General features: G+C 31.7%; 1 long non-coding RNA gene across 1 annotated transcript; it reads right to left on the bottom strand.

The window, feature by feature from the left end:
• Positions 1 to 226: 226 nt before the first annotated feature.
• On the bottom strand, positions 227 to 13,002 carry LOC127734439 (uncharacterized). Its single transcript, XR_007997598.1, has 4 exons — positions 12,679 to 13,002; positions 8,761 to 8,807; positions 4,738 to 4,833; positions 227 to 458 (listed from the first exon to the last, which is right to left on the bottom strand). It is a non-coding gene; the product is annotated as an uncharacterized LOC127734439 (long non-coding RNA).
• Positions 13,003 to 14,866: the final 1,864 nt, after the last annotated feature.

The following is a 14,866-nucleotide window of genomic DNA, read 5'->3' as shown; positions in this document are numbered from 1 at the left end:
CAAAAGTGCTTGCTAGATACTTAGATGAATTTAAAAATACTTAAGATTTCAAAACCTAAAGTTATGAGAACAATTTCACGGTTTACAACGTTTGTATTAGGTTTTGGATTTTCTAATATTTTAAGCTCTAGCAGAGGATATCAATTGTCAAAATGTGCATCTGGTGGAGTAAAATTGACATCGATAATGTTATGACATGTTCATATAGTTATAACTGTCAACAAACCTCTTAGAAACCTCTGCACTCCACTGACGTTCGAAACTTTTTCTTTTGTCGGCTGCTCTCCTCTTATCTTCGTCTGACATCCAGTAATGCGGATCTGCACTTCTACAATGTGCCCGTCTTTTATCCATTTGTTGCCTTAGCAACGAAATAGGAAATTGACGCACGGATAGTCTTTCTCCTAATTTCTCATTTCCATGTGAATGCACCCAAGCTTGTCTGACTTCAGATGTTGCTTGAAAAAGAAATGACACGTAAGTTAAATAGGGATGACTACTAAAAACTACTGTAAACCCCAACAATCACACAGAACCACATGTTTATGTTTTGGCCTTACCCTTTAAATAATTTGACATTTATAGCAGATTATAAAATTCTGTAGGAATGATAATCAAACTCTTCTAATCTATAGGCGCATGGCTATTGAGTAAACATATTGTCTGTCTTTAAGAGCATGGCTATTGAGTAAACATATTGTCTGTCTTTAAGAGCATGGCTATTGAGTAAACATATTGTCTGTCTTTAAGAGCATGGCTATTGTGTAAACATATTTGTCTGTCTTTAAGAGCTAGGCTATTGTGTAAACATATTTGTCTGTCTTTAAGAGCATGGCTATAATTGTGTAAACATATTTGTCTGTCTTTAAGAGCATGGCTATTGAGTAAACATATTGTCTGTCTTTAAGAGCATGGCTATTGTGTAAACACATTTGTCTGTCTTTAAAAGTATGGCTATTGTGTAAACATATTTGTCTGTCTTTAAGAACATGGCTATTGTGTAAACATATTTGTCTGTCTTTAAGAGCGTATTTTGACTTATAGGTATATTTTGTTTGTTCGTTTTTGCAAGTTTGTTTGTTGTTGCAATTTTTGTGTGATTTTATGTAGAAGGCGGGGTCACTCGGTTGCTCTCTTGTCGCTTTTTATTCAGAAAAGGTACTATATGTAACACAAGTGTATATTTAATTGATGTTTCCCGTTGAAACCACATCATCAGTTTTTCGACAAATCAAGGCATTAAAAATCAATCAATCAGGCAAATATTCCAAGCACCAACTAAAGTTATAAAAACGGCAAACACTGAACTTAAGAAACATTAGTCATTGTTGTTATTTGTTCATAAGTCTTGACATAAAAAACGACTGTAATAAATTTATGATTATTCCGTTAAGATTTGCCTTTTTTCACTCAAGAGCTGACATAGTCCGTACCTCTATCTGTTACTTTGCCAGATCGTTTTTTGCATCTTGCAAATTGGTCGCTTTGCCATTCAAACGACAGAAACAGTTTTGACATATATTAACCATTACGTCGATAAAGATGAGAATGAATTGTTGAAATTGAAAAATCTTCACTAAATGATATAAGACTATGTAAAACTAGTACTGTTTAAAAATCCTGGTTATTCCACAGACAATGACGCATGTTATATTATCTTATCACAAAGACGTAGAGAAAGATCTAGTTCCTTATCAGGTGTCATATGATCAGAAGATTTTTGAAAGGATTGCACTTGTTTCTACATTTTGAATATAAAATTTCAGTTCAAGAAGGATAAATAATGTAGTTAAAACTAAGCAGCTTCTTCTCTATCCATACTGAACTTATCCAACCCATGCCCTTTTATTGTCGATGTTCCTATATGTTTTATGTAAATGACTCAAAAACTTTGGATTTGAACAATCTATCGTATCATATAAAGTTTATTGTAATGAAATCGGTAAATTTTTCCCCATATATTATCTGCGATAACATTATAACTGTAAAGGTTCCGATGACGGTTTATAAAAAGTATATGTTAGTATTTTCGTCTTAGCCAATTTGCTACAGGTATTATACAAATTTGTGCTTATTATTGCTGTCGAACAGTCAGAATTTTGACGATTTTCACAAGTACTCTGAGGCAAAGTTTGAATAACTTTTAATATCCTCTTTATCTTGAATTGTATTTATTCTAGCGTCGAAGCATCTCAACTTATTACATATGTAAATAAAGCAAAAATGTTCATTTGACAACACAAGACGAAACACTTTTAAGAAACATAAGGTAACGCAACTTTTCACGTCTTTTATTTCCATGAAACAGACAACATTGAAAAATAATGAAAGGTATTTCATTTCTCTATTTAAGATGGATGCTAAATAATATACTTAAAAGATTTTAACAACTTTTTTCCAAATATACATGAAATAAAATCGTTTTACTCATACATTTAATGTTGATAACATACTGCCAATATTAATTGAAACACGACCGGAATCAAAATAAATTAACGTGCTATGCGGTATGGGTTTTCCTCATTGTTGAAGGTCGTACGGTGAGGTAAAGTTGCTAATTTCTATGTCATTTTGGTCTCCTCTGGTTGAGAGTTGTGTCAATCATACAATATTTTATCCGTTTTATAAGGTGTATCTAAAAGGCAATATAATACATACTTGCGATAAAATTTTGGTTTAGGAATTGCTTTGCTATACATTTTTGAAGAAAAAAAATACTCAAAAGGAGACTGTTTGATATGAGCCATTATTTTTAACCACTGAAATAGCAAAAATGATAAAATACTTCAATCCATTCAAACTTATGTTAGGGAACGACCATTTTTAACTTTGAGGGTGGGTTATGTTTTTTTTTCGTTCTGAAATTTGTTTTCGTACCACCCAAGCATCATTTTTTTTTTTATTAGTCAAATTAACATTAAATGAATGGCAAATACTCTCAAAGAGAAATTTCTCCCTTCTCCCTCATAGAAATATTTTTTTTTCAAAATTAGAAATCATATTTTTTTTAAACATACATAAGGCCCTCCCCTCCTCAGAGTTAAATGGTCATTTCCTTAGACATAGGATAAGACACCAGTTCAGAAATATAAATTGGGATGTCACTATGACGTCAAAAACATGTTGAAATATGAGATATCATATTGACCCTAAATGGCCATCTTAGAAATGAGTTTTCAGTAACAATGCCTCTACCCAAAAAAATACTTTACTAGCCTTGACATCTTTGTATAATATATCTTGTAGCAAAATACTTGACTCATATCCTAATATTCATATCAAGTTCTCATAATCAGAATATTCTAGCCATTTATAAGCATTTGAATTCGTTTAAGTATACAGAGGTATGACATAACGTTGACAAAACGTCACAGTACAAACAAAAGCTATATGGTATTATGAACAATGGTAAACATTCAAATGAATAGCTCTAAAAAGCAACAGGAGAAACTTGCCTTACCTCTTTTTGCTGAGTAGGATTCTGAAATTATCGGCAAATTCAATCGTGAAAATATGTTTCACAGTTGATGCGTTGTAATAGTCACACATTCACGAGAAGAGATCCATAACATTAATATTTTTTTTATAATGGCAATTGTGGTCAACTGCATAATATATATGGTATTGGCAATAAAATTGAGAATGGAAACGGGGAATGTATCATTAGACAACAACCCGACCAAAGAGCAGAAAACAGCTCTAAGCCACCAATGGGTGTTCAACACAGCGAAAAAATCCCGCACCCGGAGGCGGGTTTTAGCTGGACCCTAAACAATAATGTATACTGGTTCAACGAAAATGGACATCACACTAAACTCCGAAACATATAAATGAACCAAAATTAAAAAAAAATTACAAGACTAACAAAGGACAGAGGCTCCTGGCTTGGGACAGGCGCAAAAATGCGGCGGGGTTAAACATGTTTTCTGAGATCTCAACCCTCCCCTTTACCTCTAGCCAATGTGGAATAAACAAACACACATCAATACGCACAGTAAAATTCAGTTTAAAAGAAGTCCGGGTCTGAAGTTAGAATAGGTAACAGAAGAAACTAAGCAAAATGACAATGATCAACATAAGTTAACAAAGGACTACTAGCAGTTACTGACATGTCAGCTCCAGACCTCAATGAAACTGATTGAAAGATTATGTCTTCATCATATGAAAGTCAAGAACAATCCCTCCCGTTAGGGGTTTAGTATCATACCATCATAAAACATACGATCTAAGAACATAACCCGTATCATGCCAGCAACTGGTTTTTAGAATAAACGTGTTTATTTCCGATGAAAAGACCCTATAAGTGAATTAATATTAATTCCAAAAAATGCCATCTTTAATGACCTGACAACAGTATCGTAACTATATCACTTATGAATAAGTCTGTTTAAAGGTTTGGTTAGCTTTTGAGGTAAATGGCGACATTTTTGTAACAATAGATAATTCTCCAAATAATAGAAGATATGGCAAAAACATTTGCAAAAGATGATCCCGACTTGCGACAGGCAACTGAATTTGTTGTGTGCACGTATATAACTTTTTTTATTATCTTTTTATTGTTTTTGTGTGAAATATTTTGCACAACCCTTAATAATCCTTTTATTTTATTAAAAAGTAGAGAAAAAAAACCCAAATACGACCGCGACGACTATAACAGCTTTTCTCTAAACACACTAAAGTAGCTTATATTTATTTCATTGTATTTGGTTCAAATGTATATATACTACATGTACTTACTGTAAAGCCTGTCATATTTTAGAGGTAACTGAAATGGTTTCATTCCTTCCGGAATATGAAATCCGAATGGTGTAGATGTAGGTCTACAAGACATTCCTGAAATGTCAAAATTTTTTAACCATTGTTATATATAAGTTATCATGCATGCACGAAACTATGAATCAATTTTTTCCAGTATGAAGGCTCCGTGTGCTCACGATATTTCAAGTGGAATCAGGTACTGTTTTTACCTGTAATGACAAATAGTTCAATACCCTACTGTCTTTATATGGGCACAGGACGATTGCGCTTCTTTTTTTTTTACCTTAATCACATTAGGACTTCCGTTCAAACAATATATGGACATTTGCGCTTTTTACCTTTATAAGATTACCTATAATCTTAACCAAATTTACCAAATAAATGGATTGCAAAAACGGAAACTGTATTCCTCGTATGTTCATTCTATAGTCTAGAATGTCCGAGGAACTCTTCCATCATAGTTTCTCCGAGATTGTTTCAATTTGTGGAGACCGAAATTAAATTTTTTAACCACCTGCTGTTGATGATGACATGTATGACGATTCACATGAGGTAATCTGAAGCCATTAACAACAATCTGGCAGATATAGGTCATATAGACCACAGTGATAATGCAGAGATCAAAATAAAACTTCAGAATTTCTCAGCCACTAAATGTGTATGCAATTCATGCTATACTTATGCCAATCTTTAGGGTACTCATGTGACGAGTAATTTATATCAGCTTCTATTCTTTTGAAGCCCAATATATGAAGTGTGTTTTATGATGTATATTTTACCCGCACCAATAAGGAGAGCATGTCAAAATATGAGCCTCATTTTTGAAGAGGTCGTTTCTTAAAGCTTGGCATGTTTACAATATCAGCGCAAGCACAGGAGAACTTTTTGTTACGACCAGAGTGTAAAAAACAGAATTAAAATGAATTCGTCTTTATTTGCTATGTAATAGTTTCCCTGTCGTGTCCGCTTATATATATTGAGATACATGTACCGTGATTAAATATATACACTGAAGTCTCGTTATAACACAATATTTCACTGTTTAAGAACGAATAAATGAACCAACGGACACGCTGTTTGTTAACTCCACTACCAGTCGTTGACCACTTGGCATAGCTATAAAAATATTAGTAAAATGCTGCTGAGACTTAAGCAAACACGTGATAACAATAACACTACTTACATTTTGAACGGAACAAAGTTAACACCGTGTTTACAACCTTCCGAATATCAATTTTATTCCGAGTCTATCGAGGGAGGTCTATGGAAAGCCAGTAGCAAAAGAATATTTAATAATTAGTTTTTTTGTTTTTTTTTTTAAAGTTAAATAAATATTTTTTTGCTTTATATTTAATTACAAATGATTTTTTCGGTTGAGAAAAAATTATTCTTTTAATATTTTATTTTCCCTAAAATTATAAGACCCCCAACGCTAACATACATTTAAAATATTAATAATATTTACAGTTGATAAAAAGATAACTGCAATATGATAGGTAGTCTATTACAGTTTAAAAGAATACACATGATTGTTTTTAAGATAACATTTTGTATGGTTTATTATTGTTTGTTCCCCATTACAAAATCAAAATTACATAAAAATGTACAATTAAAACCAGGTCATTCGTCCGTAACCATTACCAATAAGTTTTAAATTGTGTAACAAATATCGTTGGAATTTATAAATTTTGTTAACATTACTAAATCTAATTAAAAAAAACAATTTTATGGTGGTAAAACAAGAACATCAAATCAAACCATATTGGAACCAGTAGCTTGATACAAATTAAAAAGACATTCTATTTATGATGAAACACGATACGGAAAGTTGAATAGAAACATATACCATTGTACCACTAGGGGTACCATATATCTTGAATTTCATACAACAAAAATGGGCTTCCAGAATGCTGTCAATCAGCTTGTATGATAATTTCACAGTCTCGATAAAATGTCTGTGGGTATACGTCAATTAGACAACAACCGAACGACTCAAAATTGAGTTGAGATCCCCGTTATCAGCATATATATTAATACTTTATGACGAAAATAGAATATTATTTGCAATATTGAAGCGCGTAACTTTTGTACGGAAGCCCATTTAGGACCTCCCAAAAATATAATTTGAATTCGATATCACGAATTAAAATCGTTAACACGAATTGTAGGATTCATTATTGCAGATTAAATTCGTTATGACGAATTTATTGAATTAGGTTATAACAGTTTTTGTAATTCGTAATAACGGATAAAATTCGTTATCACAATTTTTTGTAATTCGTGATAATGGATTAAAAACGGGATAACGAATTGTATTAAATTCGTTCTCACGAATGTGTGTAATTTGTCATCACAGTTGGGTCGTGATTACTGATTAAATTCGTTATCACAGATTTTTGTAATTTGTGATAACGGTTTAAAATCGTAATAACAAATTGTGTAATTCGTGATAACGGATTAATTTCGTGATAACTATTTCTGTGAATTCGTGATAACGAATTTAATCCGTTATAACTATTTATAAAAATCATTATTACGATTTTAATCCGTTATCACGAATTACAAAGAAATTGTGATAACTGTTTCTACGAATTCGTGATAACGAATTCAATCCGTTATAACGATTTACACAATTCGCTATTATGATTTTAATCCGTTATCACGAATTCGAATTTAATTCGTTATTACGAATTACAAAAACTTTTAGAACTTATTCCTGAAATTCGTGTTATCACGAATTTAATCTGTTATAAAGAATTCTTTAATTCGTGATTTCGAATTCAATTATATACTTTTGGGAGGTCCTAAATGGGCTTCCGCACTTTTGAGAATGCCGTTCAGAGAGGGATTTCCCACAACGTTTAAGTAGGTTAGAATGTCAACCCCATAAAAACAAAATGGTTATGTAACCATTCACTACAACATTCCGTACCTCAGACATCTCAATATCTGCTAGGAAAAATATAAATAAGGTGTGTTCACCAGAACGAAAATCATATGTTCGTGATCTGTAAGTACTCATTTCACAATAATATACCAAATACCTAATTTATAAAATTAGACCTCTAACGGACAAAAAAAAAAATAAAATGTTCCCTTGAATTTTGTAAGTAATTGGTTAAATTATCAAAGTTAAGCTTGATTTAAAATTCACGAATAATGCATAATTGCAGGTATGTAGGTGTAGGTGTACATGTAGTAATTAATAATCATTGGTGTAATCTATCATATACTATGCCGTTATTTCTAGATAGAATATGGGACCTCGGCGGTCGTGTGGTCTAAGTAATTCATCTACAGAGATATCATTAGCCTGAGGTTGTGAGCTGGAACCGCGCAAGTAGTGAGGTGTGTTTGACCCGTGTCTTAATTGCAAGAATGACCAGTTTTCCTGTACTCCAGGTACTACGACTTTCTCCACCAATAAAAGATGGCCGACATGATGAAGCCAAGGTAGCTGAAAGTGGCAGTGGCGTAGCAGTAGACGGAGAAGTGGGGATACAAACTTCTGAACTAGACAAACAAAAAAACCACAAAATACCTTTTTTTAATGTAGGGGGATTGTCCCCTTGCCCCTGGCTCCTACGCCCCTGAGTGGCGTTAAACAACAATTACAATGTATAACAACAAAAGACCAAACCATAAATACAATGTGACTGATGGTATTGTTGATAACTGTACAGGGATTGATGAACACTTCGAAGCATTATAAGTGTACCATCTTAAACCAAACTGTTGAATTAGTCAGAATACAATCGGAAATGACACATTCATAACCATAACGTCAATTGTGTAAAAGTCTACAACATCTTAGAAGCATGAGGAAAAATAATGTAATTAATAGAGCTGGTACGAAGGTAATGTCCCAGACTACCTTTTTGTAGAATTCGTCAATTTCCCTTATTAAATTTTACAAGGACAATTTTTATTTTCAATTCAATAAAAAATGAAATAGTGTGAATATGTATCAATGTTCAAGAATGTGTATAAAAAAAAGCTTACTGTTCTTGTGTTGTGTTCCTTTTACTTTTATCCACCCATAGTTTAATCTGAAATAAGAAATTATATAATAATAAGAATTATGTTGAACCAATCTATGTAGGTGCGATATATTCCCATCGAATAATTGAATAAATTTCGTAACTTATATTCCAATTTTTTTTTTAAATAATGTGGTGAATATCAAATTCACAGTTATGTTTTTCTAATGTAAATACTTAATACTATCGAACAAAAAGAAATATGTAGACCTTTTAATTGTATTGATTTCAACATGACATTTAAACCAAATGTCTTCTTTCTAAATCAATGGGTTTACAAAAATGTATGTTATAAGACGCTCCATGTCAGAAGCTGAATTTAAATATTATAAACATAGTCGAATTCCCCAAATTAATCATCTGATTGATTTCATGTATCTGTTTAAATTTCTACAAAATGTGAGTTCCACTATGAACCTTCAAGGAGAAAGCCCTATAGTTAGTGGTGTCAAAGGAGGTACAGCCAACTTCTCCTGAATTCAATTCACACAAGGTCCATTATCAACATGAATAAGTCTTTTAATTGTTGCTAAAATAAAAAAAAAGTATCATAGCTTCGGGTGTATAGTGTTCTTGGTGTTCTAACAATATAATGGCGTATTTCGAAACATACGACCAAATCATTATAATTGCCTAAAACAGCGATTTAGTAAACTGCAACCTGAAATATTTTTGAATTGTTCAATATTCACACACACACACACACATGAGTATATAATCAAGTCTCTTGGTATTCAAATTACACGTGAATTAAAGATGTTTGGTACAAATGTATATGTCATAGACAACAACCTAACTAAACCAAACGAAAGACAAGCATCCACATACTTTGGCATGCACTTTATTTAGATTGAAAATGAATTCCATTGGTGGTTACCCAAGGTCTATCATCGGCGACAAATTTCTAAAATATGGGAAAAAGAACCCATGTATGAAAAACGAAAACGCCTTGTAAGTCGAATACCTGACAAGGGGACAGGCACATTATCGTGTATTCCATTCATTTTCTGCATTTATTTTAAGTGTTCCTACAAACAAGGAACAGCTCTTCGAAATAAGTACAATGATGGAAGTATTATGATGGAAGTATTATTTAATACTTCCAACTTCCATGGTACAATTGATTATTTGAATGAAATCATTATGCAACAATTTATATCGTAAAAAAACTTAAGTTTGGAAAGTTTGAGAAAATTGTGTATTATAATAAATATATACTGGCTAGTGACCTCAACTGGTATTTCCAGCGTACGGATTTCACTGTTACATATAATAAAACACAACCTTGTGTTTTTCATAAAAATTTATAAGTTGGATTCGTATGAAACAAGTGTACTTAAATACAGGTTGTACTTATTGTGTAGAAAAACCAAATATTTTCATAAAACATAATGAAAAAACTCATAAACCTTGATACAATATTTAAAATGTCTTTATAATTTATAGAATGATTGACTATCATAGATTCAATATAGCTAATCTAATCACAGTTTTCTTTTAAATTGATACGAAACAAACAGATTTGAAGGGCATTTCACTCAAAAATATTGATTTAAATTGACATTTAATTTGAAAGAGTACGTTCAAGTTAAATCGATGCGTTTAAGATGTTCTGTGAACCGTACTTGAGATTGGTTTCTTACACGTTTAAGATGTCCTGTGAACCCGTACTTTAGATTGGTTTCTTACACAATTAACTGATTGAAATTTACAAATATCTTATGAAAAGATTTTATCAAATCGACCATTTTACATTTTAATTGTTGATAAATGTTGTCTGATCAAGATCATAGGCTGTATCATTACCATAGCATCACTAAACATGTAGACAGTCGCGTGCGGGTCGTCATGACCCGTAAATAGGTACATGTATATATGTAATATTAATCGGCCAAGACCGAGGTCTGTGACCTGTCGATAAAGGTCCCATGATGAAGGAAGGGGTCCAATGAGCGAAGAATCCTTTAAAAAATCTATCTTAATTCCGCCAAAACAAAAAACATTAAACTGAAGCTTATCAAAGACTCAAAACTATGATTAGGAAAACTCCATGATTTCAATTTTCCTTTGGTAAACTTCCCATTCGTTGTCATAAGTAGGGAAATACTGTCTACTCAAGGTTATGACTTTTACGTATCTTTTAATGATATACTAAATATGTTCAAAGAAATGAGATTCCACAATCAGAAGTGTACGCATATAGAGTTATTAGAAAGAACAATTTTAAGAGTTAATTTTATCACTTTAGAATATCTAAGGTGACCGTTACGACTTTGTTGATCAATGCACTTTCTAAGAGTCTTATCTTACTGAATTATTGTTTTCTTTCTTTTATCATGCATGGACACGACTGAACTGTCATTTATTATTAATTTGTTGATAGACCCCAAGGGTTGACTTGAGTACAGAAATATGGTCATCTGGACATCTTTCATGCGACAGAAAACGCCATGATAAAGGGGGTCATCCGTTTGAGTATGCAGGGTGCAAAAATAAGGAATGTGGACATCCGATGCCTTGTGATGGAGTTTGTCATGATCTCCTCAATTAATAGAACACTTTTACCACTCTTTGAGGAGTCCGTAGGGGACCTGTTGCATTTCTACTTACATACAACATTTCTTCATTTTCCAGTAACAGTCCAATTTCCAATTCTATATCTCCTATTTATATTTTTATTCTCTTCTTGGATATGCATGAAATATGTGCCACTGGACGTTAGAAAATATGCATGAAATATGTGCCACTAGACAATAGCCAACACCCATTTAGCGTGTTCAAAAAACATTTCCCGGGTCATGACAGTTGCTAGTGGATATGACTTCGGAATTGAATGACGGGTGCTACACTAAACTTATTTGTCTTGTATTTATTCCGATGTCCCGGTTTTGTTTGTACTTCGGCGTGATGATTTTTTTCCCTTCCTGTCTTTGGTATATTGCGTTCATATTTACGAATATCAATCAATTTAAACTTAAAAGAATGGACGAGAAGTGTCTTATTTTGCCTTATTTTAAATGAAATATATGATTTCGAATTTTGTCTATTGAAAAAAAATAGACATGTACTGTGACCTATAATGGTTTACTTTTATAAATTTTGACTTGGATGAAGAGTTGTCTCATTGGCACTCATACCACATCTTCTTATATCTATATATGAGATACCAAAGGGAGATTCAAAATTCAGAAGTCTAAACGAGACAGTGAAGCGAGACAAACCAAATCATGGTAAAAACGACACAAGACAAATAACAGTCTACAAAACACTACATTAAAAACTAAAAACTGAGCAACACAAACCCCACCAAAAACCAGGGGTGATATCAGGTGCTCCGGAAGGGTTCCAATATCCTGCTTCACATGAAGCACCCATCGTGTTACTCATGGAAACTACAAATTCTATGTGAAGTTAAAAGTTGTGATAATGCAAAACTGAAAACAAGGTACATTGTTGATTATAATCAATGACGTCATAATAAATGTAGTGGAAATACATTGATTTAGGACAACTTTCAAACATTATCCCGACACCTAAAAAAAAAAAGATTTTATGAAAAATTAACAAATAAATTTATTGCATTGTTTGTCTGATTGAATTTAATAGCTCTTACACTTGGTAAACATATTTCCAAGTAATAAATATGTAACTTTATAATTTAATACCTTTTTTTAAAGAAAAATATAGTTCATGCCAACTTTCGTCCTCAAATTCCAGGTGAATATCTTATAATATTTTGGAGACCTGAAAAAGTTTAAACTTCACATAAACTTATTATTGTTAAAGTTTTTTGTTATTATTTTCATATTTCAGACGAACAAGGGCCTAGTTAAGCTCACCTCCTCCTTTACATAATAAGTAAAATTATGAAAATACTCACTACATGTTGTATATTTATTATCTATCCGTCTTCTACTGTAATCAGCCTTTGAAATATCAAATTAGCATAAATGATTAAGTTTTGCACTGTATATTCATTGCATGATGTAATGTTATGTTTAGTCCAAAATCAAAAGCTAGTGAAATAGAAACGTTAACAAGTATTTTCTAAACACTTAGATATATATTTCTTTTAAGAAGTGAATTCGATACAATCTTTTACAAACAATAAAACCAGATAAAGATTGAAATGTCAAATCGTATGTCAGATAGGTATAAAGTTTCTATTCACAAATGCAAACGTTTAAAGATTTCCGATGTATTGAGTTTAACTTATTTGTGCATACTTAAATAAAACAGTAGTTTTAATTTAAACATATATCATCGATTTTATTTTTCGCAATCAAATTTATAATTAAAGTTTTTGTCGTTGGTTACAATACCTCGTTTTCGTAACCATTATTTATCTTTGTAAAGATTATGTAAACGAAATTATTACAACTGTATACTTCGAGGGTGATTCTGAAAATAATTATTACTAATTTCTAAATTAACTGAAGACAATTATATACAATATTTCTTGTATAATACAAATAAAGGATCGTAGGGTCACCAAACGTTTTAGGCAGTAAATAATAACATACCAACATCCAAAGCCCCGACTCCTCTAAAAAATAAGACGTACTTTTAGAGTCTGGAAAACTTTTGGATACATTTTACAAAAACTTTGAATGTTGTCGGAAAAATCGACAGTAATATAAAATTCATCAAATTATAAAACTTTACAACCCTTACATGAACTTCATATATTGTATAACTTAGTCATTCGAAATGATATAGAAAGATTAATAATTCATTTTCCTATTTGCACAAATGCCAGCGTTTTAAACCACCGAAAATTGAAATTGCTATATCCATGTTAAACAAACACGCATTGACTAAAATACACCGAATATTATCACAGTAAAAAGAAAAACCATTGTTCAGATACATATTATTGAACATGCCCTCGAGTAAAGTGTGCGAATGAGTACTTGCACACTGCTTACATTTGTACCTTTAGCTTGTTATGCAAGTTAATTAAAAACTATCAAAAATAGAACAGAAATAATGAAAATAGATAAAAAAAGAAAGACAAAAAAGTCATTATTATATAGACAGCGACATTAACATAAGGTGATTATCATTTGATTTTCCGGGGAGTGGACACAGCTGATGGAGGAAAATATTACCATTTTACACATAGTTTCTAGTCAAATTTTATACGATTCAATTCAATGTTTTGTTTAAGTCTCACCTCTCAACAAGTACAATCGATTTTGGAAATTGTAAAACAATACTAAATAAAATGAGAGCCATTCTATACAGAATTATAAGAGACTATTAAAATGCATATATATATTACGTTAAACAATATGAAATAAAATATTATTTACAATAAATAAAATTTCTACGCCTTCTTAAAATTAAATAACAGGTCTTGGAACACACACGTATCATATTTACATCTGAGAATAAAAACACTAACTTTTGGTTATCATCCAAAGTATTAAAATTTTCATTAAAAGTTTTAACAACATACTATAAATGGTTTCTAAAATCGTCATAAACAGGACATCTTAATAAAACATGCGCTTCGTCTTCAATAAAATCATCACATATATGGCACTCTCTGTTTTCTAAAACTACATTTTCATATCTCCCAGTTTCAATCCTCAGTGGGTCTACACCACATCTAAATTTGGCGAAAGCACTTTTGTGCTAGACAAATTACAAAATTCATTATAAATATAAATACAGATATCTCACATTCTAATATCTTGTGTACATCTTAAGAAGATTTCGTATTGTATGAAACAAAAAGTGGTCTCAACACGCCCTTTCTAAATTTGCCATAAGCAATGGCCGTCAGATCGTGTTTTTTTTAAACCCAATTATTTTGGGGGGAAAAACGAAAACAACCACAAATGCAATATCGGCAATTTTTTCAAAAGGTACCCATGTTGCTTGTAAAAAGGCATAGATAAACCATTTTGTTACCCGTGAAGACCACATATACAAGAATTTGATATCTTAATCAATTCTAATGCCTTATAAAGGTAAATTAAAACATTTAACTGCGAAATTACGAGATGAATAATTATATCTCAAACAGTTAATTGACTTTTTTATTATAAACTTTCTGATTG

Source organism: Mytilus californianus, unplaced genomic scaffold, assembly GCF_021869535.1.
Source record: "Mytilus californianus isolate M0D057914Y unplaced genomic scaffold, xbMytCali1.0.p SCAF_3, whole genome shotgun sequence".
NCBI lineage: Eukaryota > Metazoa > Mollusca > Bivalvia > Mytilida > Mytilidae > Mytilus > Mytilus californianus.
The sequence above is the reverse complement of the archived record's forward strand: the minus strand, read 5'-3'. Positions and strand labels throughout refer to the sequence as shown.